This window comes from Pristiophorus japonicus, chromosome 2 (genome assembly GCF_044704955.1).
Source record: "Pristiophorus japonicus isolate sPriJap1 chromosome 2, sPriJap1.hap1, whole genome shotgun sequence".
NCBI lineage: Eukaryota > Metazoa > Chordata > Chondrichthyes > Pristiophoridae > Pristiophorus > Pristiophorus japonicus.
In genome coordinates this window covers 322,555,053-322,568,970 of record NC_091978.1, presented here as the reverse complement: position 1 = coordinate 322,568,970, position 13,918 = coordinate 322,555,053, and the positions used below count along the sequence as shown (strand labels likewise).

The 13,918-nt window shown below is 42.9% G+C and overlaps 1 protein-coding gene across 1 annotated transcript in view; it reads left to right on the top strand.

Annotated features, from left to right (window-relative positions):
* ankrd50 (ankyrin repeat domain 50) overlaps nucleotides 1-13,918 on the top strand; it is a 186,085-nt gene that overhangs the window by 60,601 nt on the left and 111,566 nt on the right. The gene's annotated exons all lie outside the window — the stretch shown is intronic.

The window sequence follows — 13,918 nt, the reverse complement described above, 5'->3', positions numbered from 1 at the left end:
CCACCCTTTCAGGCAGTGCCTTTCAGATCACAACAATTCGCTGTGTTTTAAAAAAAAATGAAGAAGTGATGAGTTCAGAGTCTGTTTTATACCTCCCATGTTCAAAATAGGCTATTCATACTTGCTGTCTGGGCTTGTGCATGAAGAATGACCATTTGCTCATGTTCCCGGACAGTGTTCCCATTTCTCGTGAGAGTGTTGTTACTTCTCCCGACGGTCCCGATACCTCATCACCCACCCCACTGATGGTGTCCAGGAGTGATCGGGTAAGGTCAATGCTCTCCGCACTCATTGCCATCATCTGAACCACATCTGTTAGACCCTACACCTTAGGAGATCGCGGTCGAGCTCTCCTTCCCCTCCTCAGCCTGGGTGTGGCTCGCAGCATTCCACTGGGACCCGCAGCCTTGGACGGTGGGGCCCTGGGTGTGCCTCGCTGCATTCCACTGGCACCTGCAGCCTAGGACGGTGGGAAACTATGGAATGTCCCACCAACACTCAAACCACTATTCGGGGAAGGGGCTAGCACCTCACTGGGTGGCACCGGCACCTCCTCCAAAGTGAGTACAACAGTAGGGACCTCATCTATCCCCTCCCCCTCACTCCCATGCTCTTGGTCTGGAAGGTGGGTTTGGAAGATGTTCTCTTCAGGCTCATCCTCATCTGAATCTTCTGCATCGTCAGGGTTGGCCTCAAGTTCTGCAAAATATAACAGAACACAGACAAATGGTTAGCAGCTGAGGAGAGGGCAGGGTGGCATGTGTTGGCACACACAGCGCAGGCAGCAGGCTCATTTGAAGGACCGCGATGATTGATAGCACATTGCATCAACTGAAGCGTAGCAGAGGGAGACATCCCCATTTACCGAAGCATGACTAGCCTGCGCGGTACTTAACATTTAGGAAAGCCAGACTGGAATTTGCAGGACTTGCCCTCTCCCTCGAGTGTGGGCCCAGCTTGTGCAGTGGGGTGTCAGTGGGTGCAGATTTGCCGGGCCTCCTCCTGTTAAAGTTCTTTCTCGAATGTTGTGTGCCACTTTCCTCTGCAAAGATGAAAATATAACTTTGAGAGGGTGACTTTCTGCTGAGTGGGACATATACAGATGGTCACATTTACAATTGCAATTCCATTGAAAAATGAAAATATTACTGACACTAACTACTTGACCAAGGTCCTGCCACTTTTTGCACTGGCCTCCAGACCTCTGGGTGGGCACCAATGCACATTAATCTTCTGTAAGTTGGTTCCAGCATTTCTTTTCTTTGGGTGGAACTTTTATGTGATCTCTGCTGGTGTCCAGCTCCTGCCATCTGCCCTCAATCACAGTAATTAGTGCCTCCACTTCATCCTGTAAGAAATTCTTGGTCCTTGCTCTGCTTTGCATTTTGTATTGCAGCTCCGATTTTTCTAATGATAATTAAAGTTCTCACACACACAACTGGCTCTTTAAAAAATGGCCGATTGCAGACCGAGAGCTGTACTGTGCATGTGCGGCCATAGGAATCACTTCAAAAATGTCCTTTGTTTTTCTGCGCATATGCAGAAGAGACGGCATCATTTTTTCAGTGCAGACATTAGATGCCACCCACTGAGGCTACAGGACAAGCTGCGTGGCCCCAATTTTAAAAAACAGAGCGGGGAAACTTGACACAATTATTTTTGGAGCAGCCTAGAAAAACGTGCGTAACTCTAGCAATATGCCAAAAATATGGCTTTGGGCAAAATTGAGCACTATATATATACACTTTTAGATCCTGACCGAAGTGCAAGTCAGTGTGTTTTTTGGGTTTGTTTCTGTATGTAAACCAAAGAATTTGTGTAATTGTCAGAGATGCTTGACCCAGAGAATATCAGATACTGAAAAGTGACTACAAAGCAGAAATACAATAGATACTGCTCCATTAACATCCCAGATTGTGAGAACTGAATTATGATTAGATTATAGTCTTTAAATTGCTCCCTCTTATCTGCAAGTGTACATTATGAATGAAGTTTTTGTTATGTATGTAAACCTGTAAATACCATGTCTAACCACCAGAGGGCTTATCCCCTGGAGTCCCATGGGATCCCACAATCTCTTGGGAGCACCTGTATATAAGGCGGCCTCACAGGCTGGAGAGGCAGTCTGAGATCTGTAATAAAGGACTACGGTCACACCTTGCTTTGAGCTTGCAGTATCTAGTCTGACTCTATTCAAGACAACAGTTTTCATTTTCTGTCCGTTTAAAAAAACAAATCTTCTGTTTCTGTGATGGAATCTATCTGTGGACATCTTGCCACGATACAGGATGACTTTTGCACAATAGGATTAGATCTAATAGGATAATTTATTGAGAAATAATTTGCAGTTTACTAGACAAATCAATGGTTTGCATATTACAATATTTATATTGCTATTATCTTCCGAAGAGGATTGCACAAAAGTGACTTGGTATAATTGCTGCTCTGATTCAAGTGCAAAGGCATAAAAAGTAAAATTGTGAGGAGGATAGAATTTGGAATAGAGTGACTCGGTCTAATTTAAAGTATATCAGCCTGAGGTACAGTACAAAGTGAAGTGTTGTGGAAATCTTTTATGAAAGCCTCTGGTTCTGTACGTACATTGGCTCCGGTTAAACAACCCCTCGTTTTTAAAATTCTTATCCTTGTTTTCAGCCCTTCCATGGCCTCAACCCTCCCTATCTCTATTCTCCTTTAGCCCTACAACTCTCTAAAATATCTGCACTCCTCCAATTATGGCCTCTTGCACGTCCCCAATTTTAATTGCTCCATCGTTGGCGGTCGTGCTTTCAGCTGCCAAGGCCCTAAGCTCTGGAACTCTCTTCCTAAACATCTCTGGCTCTCCACCTCTTTCCTCCTTTTAAGACGCTCCTTAAAATCTATCTGCCCTAATATATCCTTCGGTGGTTCGGTCAAATTTTGTTTGATAATGCTCTTGGGATGTTTTACTATGTTAAATGCACTATATAAATGCAAGTTGTTAATTGTATTTGATAGCTGACAATACAGATTGTACAGGAGAATTGAGAGCAAGTTAGTTAAAGGATAAAACTACACAGTCCTTCAATTAATCTTCTATCTTTAGTTCCCTCATTTGAAAGATTTGATTGGCTGATGCTGTACACTTCATGTCTGACGTTATAGCTTTCTTTTTGAATGCTTGATTTTAAAATATGAATCATCTTATTTGAAATCTCTGAAATGCCTTGCTGTGAAAGAAGACCAGTCCGTATTGTAAAAGGTGCAAAGTACTTCAAATTAAATGAACCGTAATAATAGTCGTCACATTTTATCTGCTGGGTTGGGTCTTGGTGCAGCTGTACAGTGTATCAGTATCTCAGTTCATGAAAAATTGTCTTATACAGATTGTATGTGATTTGCATTCCATACTTTTCTATGAAATGAAGTTAATAACTTTTCGACTGTTTCTCATTATGTAAAACCCACTCTGCCAGCTGGAATCTGTTTCTAATAAAAATTTCAAAACTGCCCATGGGGAAAATGAGGAATTATTTTCAGAATGAACTGCTAGAATTCTTAAATGCCATAACTGCTACCCTTGTTTTAAGCCATTTCAAAGTTCTGTTTTTTTTTCAAAAGGCACATAGTGGTTTCTGCAGGCAACGCAGCAAAACTGTGCAGATGTCAGCTTTGATCTCGCACAATGCATTGCGATAACAATCTCCATATCTCCAAAATGCCCTCTGCCTTGATGCCCTCAGCCAAAAACTTCCCTAACTCAACCCTGAACTGAATCGGGTGTGCAGCCCAGGATCGATGTGGTGTCAATAGTGTGGTCCAGGTCGTCTGTGGTGTCAATAGATACTCCATTTTTTTTTTGTCTCCCTCCCTCTTGGGTTCTGGTGTGTCACATGTCATTAGCCCTAACTGAGATTGCTCTTTGAGGCCTCTGGCAATGTTGTTCTGTACTTTATTAGGTGGTGTGTTATATACAGAATAACTTCCCTTAGACTGCTCCTTCCTTCCCCTCTGGGGAAGCACCTTGTCCTTATTCCTTAATGGCACAATTCAGATTGGGTCTTGAGGAATTGAGGGTAGAATTCACAACCTACTAGTCCATGGTACCAAGTCTCAGTAACCCAGTGTGTTGTGCCACTAGGCAATATTACTCAATGTTTTGCCCTTCTCTCCTGAAGGTGCGACTGGCAACTCTGCAAGGATGCAATCCCATGTCGGCATCTCATCATGTGGCTATTCATTTGAGTGTTAGCAGGTTGTTTCACTGTCTTTATTCAGCCCTTGCACACATCCATTTTCCAACAGAAATCACTGGTTAGTAATCAGGTAACCAAATACATACCATAGATTCAATCTAATCCTTTCCTGGTATTTATGGCTGAGTATCATATTCTAACACTCTTCAGACCAGTATTTTTGAAATGGTAGTTTTTGGTATCCACTGTGCTTTAATTGTCTGCTGCTGTTATAACCATGGTATTGGAAAGCAAAACGTTTGTACCATAAAGTGATTTTTCTTGAAGAAAACATGGCACATGGTGCACTGGTTCTGAATATGTAATTGATTGCAATATATACTGGTTTATTTTCTGGTAAACTGTAGATTGTCACTTGGAGTTGGTGTCACAACTGTTGTAGTGAGGGCATTATCGAACAATGATCTCCCTTTCGATACCCAATCTAGGACATGAAGAGAAGGGGGTGGGGGGAGGGGGGAGGGGGAAGAGGTGGAATCAACTGTCTCCACTAAAAGAACAAGATGTATGTTGGGCACATAGCAGTGACTTCAAGGCCATAAACTTAGCCTGGGTTTCAGATATTGCTTATAAACAGTTGACCTTGATTTTTGGTGCCATCTGACCCCTGCCACCCCACAAAAGAAATCACAGTCACTGCCAGATATGTATTATTCACATTAAAAAAAAATAACATGCACAGCTGTAACAAAACGGGGAACTGGAGGTTATAATTCATAAAGAAGCCAGATAAAGTAGGGATAACTGAATCATGGCTGCATAAAGAACATAAGAATTAGGAACAGGAGTAGGCCATCTAGCCCCTCGAGCCTGCTCCGCCATTCAACAAGATCATGGCTGATCTGGTCGTGGACTCGGCTCCACTTACCCGCCCTCTCCCCGTAACCCTTAATTCCCTTAGTGCTTAAAAATCTATCTATCTTTGACTTGAAAACATTCAATGAGCCAGCCTCAACTGCTTCCTTGGGCAGAGAATTCCACAGATTCACAACCCTCTGGGAGAAGAAATTCTTTCTCAACTCAGTTTTAAATTGGCTCCTCCGTATTTTGAGGCTATGCCCCCTAGTTCTAGTCTCCCCTACCAGTGGAAACAACCTCTCTGCCTCTATCTTGTCTAGCCCTTTCATGATTTTAAATGTTTCTATAAGATCACCCCTCATCCTTCTGAACTCCAAGGAGTAAAGACCCAGTCTACTCAATCTATCATCATAAGTTAACCCCCTCATTTCTCGAATCAGCCTAGTGAATCGTCTCTGTACCCCTTCCAAAGCTTAGTATATCCTTCCTTAAGTAAGGTGACCAAAACTGCACGCAGTACTCCAGGTGCGGTCTTACCAATACCTTATACAGTTGCAGCAACACCTCCCTGCTTTTGTACTCCATCCCTTTCGCAGTGAAGGCCAACATTCCATTTGCCTTCCTGATTACCTGCTGCACCTGCAAACTAACCTTTTGGGATTCATGCACAAGGACCCCCAGGTCCCTCTGCACCACAGCATGTTGTAATTTCTCCCCATTCAAATAATATTCCCTTTTACTGTTTTTTTTTCCCAAGGTGGATGACCTCATAATTTCCGACATTGTATTCCATCTGCCAAACCTTAGCCCATTCGCTTAACCTATCCAAATCTCCTTGTAGCCTCTCTGAGTCCTCTACACAACCCGCTTTCCCACTAATCTTAGTGTCATCTGCAAATTTTGTTACACTACACTCTGTCCCCTCCTCTAGGTCATCTATGTATATTGTAAACAGTTGTGGTCCCAGCACTGATCCCTGTGGCACACCACTAACCACTGATTTCCAACCGGAAAAGGACCCATTTATCCCGACTCTCTGCTTTCTGTTCGCCAGCCAATTCTCTATCCATGCTAATACATTTCCTCTGACTCCGCGTACCTTTATCTTCTGCAGTAACCTTTTGTGTGGCACCTTATCGAATGCCTTTTGGAAATCTAAATACACCACATCCATCGGTACACCTCTATCCACCATGCTCGTTATAACCTCAAAGAATTCCAGTAAGTTAGTTGAACATGATTTCCCTTTCATGAATCCATGCTGCGTCTGCTTGATTGCACTAAACACTCCCCCTAGGACATTGGTTCTGTTCCTGCCCAAGTGCAGACCGTCCAACAGGATTGACAATTAAATATTGCAGATATAACTTATTTAGCAAGGATAGGAAAGGTGAAAGGGAGCCTTGTAGCTGTAATAAGAAGTAACAATGGCAGTAGAAAAATGAACATAACTAGCATTAAGATAGAAACAGAATCCAGATGAATTGAGATACAGTTTGTGATTAATCATGCTAATGGGGGTATACTACAGATCACCTTAATAGTGGAAAGGAAGTGGAGGGAGTAATATGTAGACAAATCTATGAAATGAGTTTAAAAAAAACATAGATTAATAATCATGAGAGATTTCAACTACGCCCAAATAAACTGGCATAAGAGATAGTAAAAGGGGAAAGGGAATGGAGATTTTACAGTGGGAGAGCATTTTGGTGCTAGTGATCATAATTCAGTTCGATTTAGGGTGTGGAAAAGAACAAAGATAGACCAGGAATAAAAATTCTCAATTGGGGAAAAGCCAATCTTGATAAGCTGAGAGGTGATTTAGCTATAGTGGACTGGAAACAGCTACTTAAAGGTAAATCAGTGTCAGAGCAGTGGGAGGCATTCAAGGAGGAGATCTGGAGGGTTCAAGTAAGTTCCCTTAAAGAAAAAGGGTGGGACTAACAAATCTAAAGCCCCCTGGATCTCAAGGAACATACAGCGTAGGATAAAGAAAAAAAGGGAGGCTTATGACAAATACCAAGGGCTCAATACTGCAGAAACTCTACAGTATAGAAAGTGCAGGGGTGAAATTAAAAAGGAAATTGGGAAAGTAAAGAGGGAGCAGTAAAACATTTTGACAAGTAAAATAAAGGAAACCCCAAAGATGTTTTATAAATACATTAAGAGCAAGAGGATAACTAAGAGTAGAACCTACTAGACACCATAAAGATAATGCGTGTGTAAAGACGGAAGACGTGGGTACGGTTCTTAATGAATACTTTACGTCTGCTTTCACAAAAGAGAGCGGCGATGCAGACATTGCAATCAGGAAGGAGGAGTATGAGTATGAAATATTAGATAAAGTAAACATTGTGAGAGAGGAAGTATTAAGGGGTTCAGCAGCTTTGAAAGTGGATAAATCCCTAGGCCCGGATGAAATGTATCCCAGGCTGTTAAGAGAAGCAAAAGAGGAAATAGCAGAGGCACTAACCATCATTTTCCAATCCTCTCTGGCTACAGGTGTGGTGCCGGAGGACTGTAAACATGGTACCTTTGTTTAAAAAGGGAGAAAGGATAGACTGAGCAATCAAGGTCAGCCTAACCTCAGTGGTGGGAAAATTATTGAAAAAATTTCTGAGGGTCAGGATAAATCTTCATTTGGAAAGACATGGGTTAATCAAGGACAGTCAGCATGGATTTGTTACAGGATTGTCGTGTCTGACTAACTTGATTTGAATTTTTTGGGAGGTAATGAGGAGGGTCGATGAGGGTTGTGCTTTTGATGTGGTGTTATATGGATTTTAGCAAGGCTTTTGATAAGATCCCACATGGCAGACTGGTCACAAAAGTCCATGGGATCCAGGATAAAGTGGCAAGTTGCATCCAAAATTGGCTGAGGCAGGAAGCAAAGGGTAATGGTTGATGGGTGTTTTTGTAACTGGAAGGCTGTTTCCAGTGGGGTTCCTTGCTTTTTGTGGTATATATCAATGATTTAGACTTGAATGTAGGGGGTATGATTAAGAAGTTTTCAGATGATGCTGGAATCGGCTGCGTGATTGATAATGAAGAAGAAAGCAGGAAGATATCTATGAACTCGTCAGGTGGGCAGAACAGTGGCAAACAGAATTCAATCTGGAGAAGTGTGAGATAATGCATTTGGAGAGGGCTAGCTAGGCAAAAGATTACACATTAAATGGTAGGACACTGAAAAGTGTCGAGGAACAAAGAGACCTTGGAGTGCAGGTCCACAGATCCCTGACGGTAGCAAGCCAGGTAGATAAGGTGAGGCATAGAATACAAGAGCAGAGAGGTTATGCTTGAACTGTGTTTAAAAAAAAAACCAAGTTAGGCTGCAGCTAGAGTACCTCATGCAGTTCTGGTCACCACATTACAGGTAAGATGTGATTGCATTGAAGAGAGTGCAGAGGAGATTTGAGGATGTTGCCTGGACTGGAGAATTTTAGCTATGAGGAAAGATTGGATAGGCCAGGTTTGTTTTCTTTGTAACAGTGGGGGCTGAAGCGAAATCTTATTGAGGTCTATAAAATTGAGGGGCCTAGATAGAATGGATAGGATGGACCTATTTCTCTTAGAAGAGGGGTCAACAACCAGGGGGCATAGATTTAATGTAATTGGTAGAAGGTTTAGAGGGGATTTGAGGGGAAATTTCTTCACCCAGAAGGTAGTGGGGGGTCTGGAACTCACTGCCTGAAAGGGTGAAAGAGGCAGAAACCGTCACCACATTTAAAAACAAAATACCTGGATGTGCACTTGAAGTGCCGTAAACTACAGGGCTACTGACCAAGAGTTGGAAAGTGGGATTAGGCTGGATAGCTCTTTGTTGGCCCGAGTGGACACGATGGGCCGAAATGGCCTCCTTTTATGCTGTAAATTTCTATGATTATATACAGGACTCCTTTCTTACCCAGTATGCAAGAAGCCCGACCAGAAAGCAATCACTGTTGGATCTAATAATGGGAAATGAACCATAGACATAAGTGTAAGGTACATCTCGGCAATAATGATCACAACATAATAAAGCTTAAGATAATGATTGAGAGAGACACAGGTAAGACAAACACCAAAGTAATAGATTGGAAAAAATCTAGTTATGAGGGAATGTGGATGGAAGTAGGGCTAGTAAACTGGAAAAACAAATATTAAGAGGTAGAGCAGCAATGGGAAATATTTAAAAATGTGATGCAATAGCTTTCAGGAGAAATATATAATACTTTTTTTTTTAAACTGGCCAATAATGAATCACCATAGATGAATAAAGAGATGAGGGTAAAATTGAAACTAAAGAAAAAGACACATACTAAGGACATAATCGATGACAAGTAAAAAAAAAAAGGAAGGCAAAGAGGAACTGTGAATTGAAATGATTAAAGAATATAAAAAGAAATAGTAAAGTATTCTACAGACATATAAATAACAAAAGAAAATTAAGATAGGGATAGGGCCACTATGGGATGCACAAGATAAGCTCACAGGTAATGACAGTGAAATGGCAGAAATATTGAATAATGACTTTGCTTCAGTATTTACCATGGAGACTAATAAGGTAGGCATGACATCAGAAGAGATCAAAAAGGATATCAAGACATTTAAGATAAACCTTGATCTGGATGGATTGCATCTGCCTATAATAGAAAAGGGGACTGGCAGACAACTAATGTTATTCCTACATTTAAAAGAGGAGATCGAATAAATCCAAGGAACTATAGTCCAGTTAGCTTAACGTTGGTGATAGGAAGAATATTAGAATTGTTACTCAAAGATGTCACAGAAAAACATCTAGAAATCAAAAATCCAATAAAGAATGTAATGTACATGGACTTTCAAAAGACCTTCGATGAGGTACCGCATAGTAGACTCATGACTACGATCACAGCATGTGGAGACAGTGGACAAATAACAAAATGGATAGCAAGCTGGCTACAAAACAAAACCGTTAGCAGTTAAAGGTAGTTATTCATATGGTGCAAAGTGGTGTTCCACAGGGATCAATTTTGGGACCACTGTTGTTCACCATTTACATAAATTATTTGGACTCAAGAATTGGACGTGCCATATCAAAATTTGCAGACTACACCAAACTGAGGAATATAGTTAATACTGTGGAAGACTGTGACAAATTTGCAGAATGAGCATGTAACTGACAAATTAATTTCTGTGTGGATAAGTGTGAGGTGATGCATTTTGGTAGAAGGAATAAACAGGCCATCTACTCCTTGGAACATAAATGGTGTAGAGGCGCAAAAAGATCTAGAGGCACAGATTTACAAATCATTAAAAGTAGCAATGCAGGTTAGCAAAGCCATAAAAATGCAAACAAAGTACTGGGGTTCATTTCAAGGAATAGAATTTAAAAGAAGAGAAGTTATGTTAAACTTATTTAAAACGTTGCTTAGACCACACTTGGAGTATTGTGCACAGTTTTGATTTCCATATTACAAAAAGAATATAGAAGCACTGGAGAAAGTGTGAAAAAGATTTACAAGTATGATAGCAGAAATGAGAGGGTACAACTATCAGGAAAGATTGAACAGGTTGGGGCTCAGTTCTCCTGAAAATGAAAGACTGAGGGGTAACCTGATAGCAATATGAAGCGTTTCGATGGGGGAGATGAAGTAATGTGGGAAGAGACTCATGTAGAGCATAAACACCAGCACCTGTTGGGCCTTTTCTGTGCTGTAATTTTTAATGTGGACCATTTTCCATACCTTGGGAGCCTACTATCAGCGAGGGCAAACCAGCGCAGTCGTCGGTCGCCTGAGGAAGAGTGTGTATGAAGACCAGGACCTCAAATCCGGCACCAAATTTATGGTCTACAGGGCAGTAGCGATGCCTGCCCTCCTATATACGTGGACTTGATACAATAGACACCTCAAAGTGCTGGAGAAGTACCACCAGCGCTGCCTCCGCAAGATCCCGCAAATCCACTGGGAGGATCGACATATCAATGTCTGTGTTCTCGCTCAGGCCAACATCCCCAGCATCGAAGCACTGACCACACTCGACCAGCTCCGTTGGGCGGGCCACATCGCCCGACATGAGACTCCCTAAGCAAGCGCTCTACTCTGAACTCGTACACGGCAAGCGGGTCCCAGGTGGGCAGAGGAAACGTTTCAAGGACACCCTCAAAGCTTCCTTCATAAAGTGCGACATCCTCACTGGCACCTGGGAATCCCTGGCCCAAGACTACCCAAAGTAGAGGAAGAGCATCCGGGAGGGTGCTGAGCACCTCGAGTCTCGTCGCCGAGAGCATGCAGAAATCCAGCGCAGACAGCAGAAGGAGCGTGCGGCAAACCAGACTCCCCATCCACCCTTTCCTTCAACCACTGTCTGTCCCACCTGTTAGACTGTAATTCCTGCATTGGACTGTACAATCACCTGAGAACTCGCTTTTAGATTGGAAGCAAGTCTTCCTCAATTTTGAGGGACTGCCTATGATGATGATAATGAAATCATATATGTTTCTATAATCCATGAACCTAGGGCATGATTTCTGCCATCTTTGGCCAATTTACTTAAATAAATAGAGTTATCCCTTTGTGCAGTTATTTTATTGGGAAATTTACACACTGATCATAGTGTAGTCACCACCAATGTTCGAAAGAGAAGATGATGGCATGAGTTGTGAAGTGATGATTCGATGAAGACAAGCTTGGGTTAAATCCCTGTTCACTCTAGGGGAAAGGAAGTTTTGAGGGAAATAGTTCCACAGTTTAGAATACTGAGACATCATGCATTAGAGAGTTGAGGCTTTACATTCAGGAAACCTCGTTCCTTTAAGTGTAGGTAGAATTGAAATGAGCACAGTGCTTTCCTATTGTCTGCTTTAACTGCTTTGCGTTTCTTGAAGCAGAGAGAACTAATTTGAATAGACTGATAGTAATCTCTCTCTCTGTACACCTCGGGTTCTCAACAATAAAAGATTATTAAGAATTGCAACCAGATAAACCTGTCGGGCCCTCAGAACAACCAAATGTAACTATATTCTGCTATATAAGACGATACTTGTTCCACCCAGTCAGTGCTGTAATGTTCAAATAAATATATGGCTAAGTTACATGCCGTGAATATTTTCTGTGGTGCTGCAACTTTTTCAACTTTGTTCTAGACTCTTCTGAAGGCATTACCTCATTCTGGTGTATTGTTCCATGGGTGCTAATTGCCTTCCAGTGCTCAAGTGGCCATTTTTCAGTTGTGACTGTGGACAGGCAATTAGTCTGTGGGATTCCAGACCTGTCCTCACCCAACATGCAAGCACTTGAATTTTCCAATAGGGATCATTGAATGAAGAGTCAGACTAAATACTGCAAGCTCAAAGTAAGGTGTGACCGTAGTCCTTTATTACAGATCTCAGAGTGCCTTTCCAGCCTGTGAGGCCTCCTTATATACAGGTGCTCCCAAGGGATTGTGGGATCACTTGGGACTCCAGGGGTTAAGCCCTCTGGTGGTTAGACATGGTATTTACAGGTTTACATACATAACAACACTTCTCCCTCTCTTTCCCCCCCCAAAGTCAATAGTGTAACTATTTACAATATGAGTCGATCTGGAGCCTTCCTTTCCCTGGTTGATCATCTCTCTGCAAATGCTGGTTTTGGTGAGTCGTTTGTTGGGCCCTCGCTGGGCTTCTGCGCAGCTGGCCTTGCTGGGCTGCTCGGGATGATGAGTCCTGTTGGGCTGCTGCGGGTGATGGGTTCTGCTTTGTGGTCAACCGCTGGGTCGGTTGCCACTTTGTGTGTGTTGGAGGGTCGACAAAGGTGGAGTCTATTGTGGGTTATTCTGGATAGTCAGTAAATCTGAGTTTGGTTTGGTCCAAGTGTTTCCTGCAGGTGAGTCCATTTGAGAGTTTGACCACAAACACCCTACTCCCCTCTTTGGCCAAAACAGTGCCAGGAAGCCACTTGGGACCTTGTCCATAGCTTAACATAAATACAGGGTCATTTATCTCAATTGCGCGTGACACATTTGCGCCATCATATGTATTCTGTTGAAGCCGCCTGCTCTCTACCTGTTCGTGTAGATCAGGGTGTACTAAAGAGCCTTGTCTTGTGCCCTTTTCATGAGCAGTTCAGTGGGATGGACCCCAGTGAGCAAGTGGGGTCTTGTGCGGTAACTAAGCAGAACTCGGGATAAGCAAGTCTGTAGTGAGCCTTTGGTTACCCTTTATCAAGCTCTGCTTGATTGTTTGAACTGCTCGTTCTGCCTGACCGTTGGACGCTGGTTTAAACAGGGCAGATGTGACATGTTTGATCCTATTGCGAGTCATGGACTCCTTGAACTCGGCACTGGTAAAGCATAGCCCATTGTCACTTACAAGGACATCAGGCAGGCCGTGCGTGGCAAACATGGCCCGTAGACTTTCAGTGGTGGCAGTGGACCTGCTTGCTGACATCACGCATTCAATCCATTTGGAGTACGCATCTGCAACCACTAAGAGCATTTTTTCCAAGAATGGGCCTGCATAGTCGACATGGACCCTGGATCACGGTTTGGAGGGCCAGGACCATAAATTTACTGGCGCCACCCTGGGTGCATTGCTTAACTGTGAACATGTATTATATTTGTGCACGCAGGACTCTTAAGTCTGCATCGATACCGGGCCACCGCACGTGGGATCTGGCTGTCACTTTCATCATTACGATGCCTGGGTGGGTGTTGTAGAGATCACTGATGAAAGTGCCCTTTTTTGGCACCACTAACCGATTACCCCATCGGAGGCAGTCTGCCTGTATAGACATTTCATCCTTGCGCCGCTGGTACGGCTTTATTTCCTCCTGCATCTCTAACGGGACACGAGACCAACTCCCGTGGAACACAGTTTTTTACTAAGCACAGTAAGGGGTCCTGGCTCATCCAGGTTCTAATCTGTTGGGCGGTAGCAGGTG